Consider the following 6,377-nt stretch of genomic DNA (forward strand, 5'->3'; position numbering starts at 1 on the left):
GTCAATATTGTAGAGATGTACTGTATGAAGCACAGCTCACACACAAATCACTTTCGAACCAAGAAACTTTCAGTAAAGCTTTAGATTACAACCTGCAAAGAACTATGTAAGTATACTGAATTTACAGTGTACGTTTCTGTAATTATAATGTACCTATAAAAAACATACATGTTATGTATAAGGGAACAATATGTTACATTTGGGTAATAAGGGGGTAACAACCAGATATGCAACCTGTATATGCAAAAATGTAAGTAAACTGAAGTTGCTGCGTAACGTTTTTGTAATTATAGTGTAGGTATAGGGGAATAATATGCAACATTTGGGGAATAAAGGGGTAACAACCTGTAAAATTACAAATCATTTATACTGTAAGTATTTTGAAACTAAGGGGTACCTATTCTAATATTACGTGGTATGGCCTAAACAATAATCTTATGTTTAGGAGTGATTTAGAAAGACAATATTATTTGTATAATTTTATACTGGTATTTTATTATAGGCCTAGATATTTTTAACCATTCTATTATTAAAGGAAACATGATATTACTGAACAAAAAAACTGGACATCTAGTGAAATGAGTTTCTGCTATGATTTATAATTCACAAGTTAGCTTAACTTATGAAAGCTTATTCGTCGATCTCAGTTGAGTCACACCAGCAACTTCACAACACCGCTATCACCGAATAACTTTGCATGATATACCATCAAGGTTCAATGCAGCTTCAATGCAGCTTAAAACAAGCTTACCTCTTTCCAGCTGTTCCCAGAAAAAATGCATGATACAGCATGATACTGTGATGTTTTTATAGCAAAAAAAAAAAAAGGATTTAGTTTGGCCATCAAACAATTAAATTAAAACTAGTGCAATATTTTTCTCTGTAATTACTGTGCAAATATACACTTGTTCTGTGTTTAAGCCCAACTTGTTCCTCCCTTGTTCCATTTAGTTTCAGTGTAAATACAACATTTGCGGGCTGTAAATTAAAGTGGTGCTCTGTTACCCCCTTGTTCCATGTAGTTACAGGGTAAATACAACATTTGCGGGCTGTAAATTGAAGTGGTGCTCTCTTACTGTCACGGTCGCTGCCGGAAGGAACACGGAGCCGTGGATAAACGGAGTAGACTTTATTTCAGACCTTCACACACAGGGTAAATCCACACAGGGAACAAGGAATGACACACGAACGTAACTGGTAGACCCGACGACCACAAACTGAACAGACTAGGGTTTAAAAGGACAGGACAATCAAGGAACTAAGGAGACACACCTGGAATCAAATTAAACAATGAAAGGGAGACAGAAACTGGGTCACAGGGAACACATGGGAAGCAAAGACACAACACAACAGTCCAGGGGTGTGACATCACTCCCCCCTCCCGGAAGGTGGGTCCTTGCACCGTGGAACGGTGGCTCAAATCAGCTTCCTAACACAACAGTCTCAACCGAGCGTTTGGATTGAAACAATAACCTAGCGTGTTTAAAAAGTAGGCCTACACAGTATGATTTTGCTAAATCGCTTGCAAACATAAGATTGTTGTATAGCCTACACCACTTAATATTAGAATAGGTACCACTTAGTTTCAAAATGCTTATAGTAGAAATAATTTGTAATTTTACAGGTTATCAGAATCAGAATTAGCTTTATTCGCCAGGTGTGCGCAAACACATGAGGAATTTGTTGTGGTTTTTTTAAGGTGCTCCTGGTACATACATACATACATACATACACATCTGAACAGAAAAAAACAAAAACATTTAAATAGTGTGACGGGAGGAGCCAACGACAGACACAGTGAGTGTGGTGTCAGGCATCGGAGAGGCTTTTATTAAACAAAAACAATAAAATAAAGTGTCCAAGGGGAAAAAGTGTCCAAAAGAAACAGGGGGTCTGGTGTCCTCTTCGTGCTGCGGGCTTGTGAAGGAGGGCAGTGTTCTGGAAGGGAGGGTCCAGGTAAGGGGCGGAGTCCGGCGGCTTCATTCTAGCGTCGGCTCTTCTTCTTCTTTCGCGGAGTCCCGCCGGACTTGTACGAAGAAGAGGGCAGCACATCATCTTTAAAACTGTCACGTCTGTAAACCAGCCTTCATTGATATAAAAACATAATCCACCGCCTCTCGTTTTCCCCGAGGACTCGGTGACGCGGTCTGCTCTGAACAGCTGAAAGCCAGTTAGATGAAGCGCGCTGTCCAGGATGGCTCTGTTCAGCCAGGTTTCCGTGAAGCAAAGCGCAGCGGAGTTTAAAAAGTCCTTGTTTGTGCGGGTGAGGAGTCGTAGTTCGTCTGATTTATTTGCCAGGGAGCGGAGATTCGCCAGATGAATGCTCGGCAACGGAGTCCTAAACCCGCGCTGTCGGAGTTTCACGAGCGCCATCAACCATGGCTGCCATCTGCGGCGCCATCTTGTATCTTGTATCTTGTTATTACCCCTTTATTCCCCAAACTTCACATATTATTCCCTTATACTTACACGGAGGTACTGAATAGGTAGGCTACACTATAATTACAAAAAAGTTACACTGTAAATTCTGTTTACTTACGCAGTACCTTGCTGGTTGTAATCTAAAGCGTTATCAAGCTTTCTGTTGGTGAAGACAGTGAAACAGACACCACTTGCGGTAGAACTGTGAACCTAGAAACTGTATTTGATATGGCATGATTTAATAAGCGAGTGCTACAGTAAATGTTTAAAATAAATATGCTATATTTATCATCATTTGACCTCACTTTGTTTAATTAAAAAGTGGCATCCATTTTCAGAGATGGAAACTGGAGTCTGCGATTTGGACTCGAGTCGCACTTAAGTTGCATAAATAAAGACTTGGGTCTTGACTTGGACTTGTGAGACTCATAAAAAACGCAAGTCATTTGGTATGGGAGTTTATATGAATGTATATCTCTGAGGGGAACTGGCTGTCTTTAGAAGTTTATATGGTATTTTCTTTTCATCTTGCCTCTGTATAATGCAAATTAAAGTAGTGTTCATAATCGCGGCGCTGCTTTGTTTACAGCGGCAACCAAGGAAACGATTTTTAATCGTTGTTCAAGCGCCACCTGCTGGCAGACAGTGAATCTGCATTCTAATTCAGCCCGTCTGCTGTTTTGTTTATTGCATTTGTTTTATGTAGAATAGTTTCACAAAACTAAAGTCAGACCATTTTGTTTTTGCTTCAAATTTCGAAATTATACAATCCAATTTAGATTAAAAACTGCTCATGCTGCATGTATGCAGCCTCTTTGTTTGGATTGTGTTGTGTTTAAAACACAGTGGCCTCTAATTTTAAATTGCATAAAGAGCACAGACAAAGCCTTAGGGTCCGTGTACCTTCGGATAATTCGTTTTTGATTTAATATTGAAATCTGAAAATGAAAAAACGCCACCTTTTTCGTTTTCATTTGTTCAAACAAAACGAAAAATCAAGAATTCGCTTCATTTTTCGTTTTACTTTCAGGGACAGAAAAGGGATAAACTACTTGAATATTCGATCTCTACAAGTGGGCGGAGTGAAACGCCCCTCTCCGCTGATTGGTCTACCAAACATTACAACATAATAATAGTCATAAAACATAATAAAAGTCCTCCGCTACTATGTATTCTTAAAGTGTTTATTTCTACTACATTTGATCTCTTTCTCTTCAACAAACAGCCAGATTAAGGAATGGCTTGACACAAACAATACCGAGGCAGAGCCTAGACAGAGATTTCTTTTGTGTAGGCTTAAATTCTGCAACCTACCCTGAAATCTCATAAATATTAATTTAATTGTACCTGCACACACAACTACCTACTAGCCTACATCTTTGGCACGGCCGCCTGATTTATTATAGCTAACCACCCTGCTGAAAAAACAATAGAACCCTGCCCAAAACACAATAGAAAATGTAATGGATTTAATGGTTATGATGGGAATTGTATTGGTGTTAATGGAAACTATAGTGGTGTCTACTGGTATGTGATAGATTCTATTGGTGGGATGTTAAATCCTATTGAAAATGCCCAAAACACACTACAAAAAGGAATTTTGTAATGGTTTTACTGGAAAAAGCTAATGGTTCATAATGGTATTTTAATGTAAACCACTGGAATTTCTGTGATGGTTTCTAATGGGCTTCTATTGTTTTTTTTTTTTTAGTAGGGCACCTATTAAAATCTGTGTGGCAAAACTGCACAACGTATGGGAAGCCAAACAACCCAAAAGTGGGAGAAACAGTGCGATATTAAAGAGTTTGCGCCGCGCTGTCCTGTCATAGGCTCAATGGACCGAGCGGCACGACCGACTCTACAGCGCAGGGAGGACGTGTTTGCTAGCGCCACCGAACTGACAGCGCAGCGAACATAAGAAGTTCGTATTTTTCCTGCACGTTAACATAATGAAGATCAGTATTAAGTTAATAACCCTAAAATAAATGCAGTGCAAAATTCAAAATACATCATATTGAATTTACATACAATTTACAATTTTGAAAAGAGTTTGTTTTTAAATCAATTAATTAAATTTTATTTATTTATTTATTTAATATGTAGCGTAGAGAAAAGCCTGACAAACGTAGCCATTATATAAAATTGCACTGTTAAAGTTAAAGAACATTACCTTGATGTTCCCTGGTCTTTAGAGACCAAAAAAAAAAAAAATAAATAAATAAAAAATTCCTTGGACCACAAAAAGCAAGGGTATGTTTGCAGCAATAGCCAACATTGTATGGGTCAAAATTGTCAATTTTTCTTTTATTCCAAAAATCATTAGGATATTACTGTAAGTAAAGATCATCCATGAAGATATTTTGTAAATCCCCAAATAAATCAAAACTTAATTTTGATTAGTAATATATGCTAAGAACTTCATTTGGACAAAAGCGATTTTCTCAATATTTAGATTTTTTTTTTTTTTTTTTGCACCATCAGATTCCAGATTTTCAAATTCAAATTTTTTGGTTGTTTGGCTTCCCATACAACGCACTGCAGCGGAGATTGTATTAGCGCAGAGCACTATAAATGTATTTATTCGTGTTAAAACCATGGCTAATTTTCGTAAGGGAACATGGAAACTCAGAGAGAATATTAGATGCGTTGATGGTGGTGAAATTATTACCGACATTAAAACACGTTATTAACATCAACAGCCGGAGTGCTGATGTCTTTTCAGGGCATAGCTGTCCGTCAATTATGATAATTTGCATTTAGCCGCAAACATGAGGTGTGAGCACCGAGTTCACCTTCAAATCATGACGTCAAATTCACATTTCACTAAAACAGCACCATGGAGGAACAAATAGTCCCATGCCAGTGGGATAACAATATGATTTGCTATAAAGTGCTCTGTGAATAAAACTCAAAATAGAAAAATAGCTAATAGATGTGATGTGAAGGTAAATTACACAAAGTCATATCTTGTCATATCTGTCATATTATTTAGGTTCCTCCATTGTCCAAAACGTAGCGTATTGTCTAAAACAAAAGTTATGACTCTGTGTACGTTCACATACATTGATACTGGTCTGCGCTTCACTACAATACATTTTCCCGCGCTGCAGTGCGTCGCGCGGCTTTGCCACACAAATTTTGATAGGTGGCTATATAATAAAACAGGCGGTGTGCCAGAGGACTGAAAGGTTCTGCCTCGCACGGTTTGTGTCAAGCCATTGGTTAATCTGGCTGTTTGATGAAGAGAAAGAGACCAAATGTAGCAGAAATAAACATGTTAAGAATCTGTAGAAGCAGAGGACTATTATTATTATTTTTAAGGACTATTATTATGTTGTAATGTTTGGTTGACCAATCAGCGGAGAGGGGCGTTTCACTCCGCCCACTTGTAGAGATCGAATATTCAAGTAGTTTATCCCTTTTCTGTCCCTGAACGTAAAACGAAAACTGAAGCCGAATTCTTGATTTTTCGTTTTGTTTGAACAAATGAAAACGAAAAATGTGGCGTTTTTCATTTTCAGATTTCAATATTAAATAAAAAACGAATTATCCGAAGGTACACGGACCCCTTAGCCTGTTTATATGAGATTTATTTCATTTGTGTTATTCATTTGATTGATTGGGGTTTGTTTTAAAATTTCAATTTAGTTTTGTTGTTTGACATATTTCAATTTTACAAAGAAATGTGAAGCATTTTTCTGACGATTAATAAATGGACACCTTTTAATTTCTAAGTTTTTCTTTTTCTTTTGAGAAAATCATATTGTGAAATCAGTATTTCAAAACCGATTTAGCCTCAATAACTAGCTGAAATAACTGTTCTTAATAAATAGAACAAAGACTTGAGATGTGACTTGGACTCCACTTTAAAGACTTGAGACTTGACTTAGACTTGACCTCAAAGACTTGAGACTTGACTTGGACTTGGACCTCAGAGACTTGTGAACATGTCTGTC

Source organism: Onychostoma macrolepis, chromosome 07 (genome assembly GCF_012432095.1).
Source record: "Onychostoma macrolepis isolate SWU-2019 chromosome 07, ASM1243209v1, whole genome shotgun sequence".
In the NCBI taxonomy this organism is placed as follows: domain Eukaryota; kingdom Metazoa; phylum Chordata; class Actinopteri; order Cypriniformes; family Cyprinidae; genus Onychostoma; species Onychostoma macrolepis.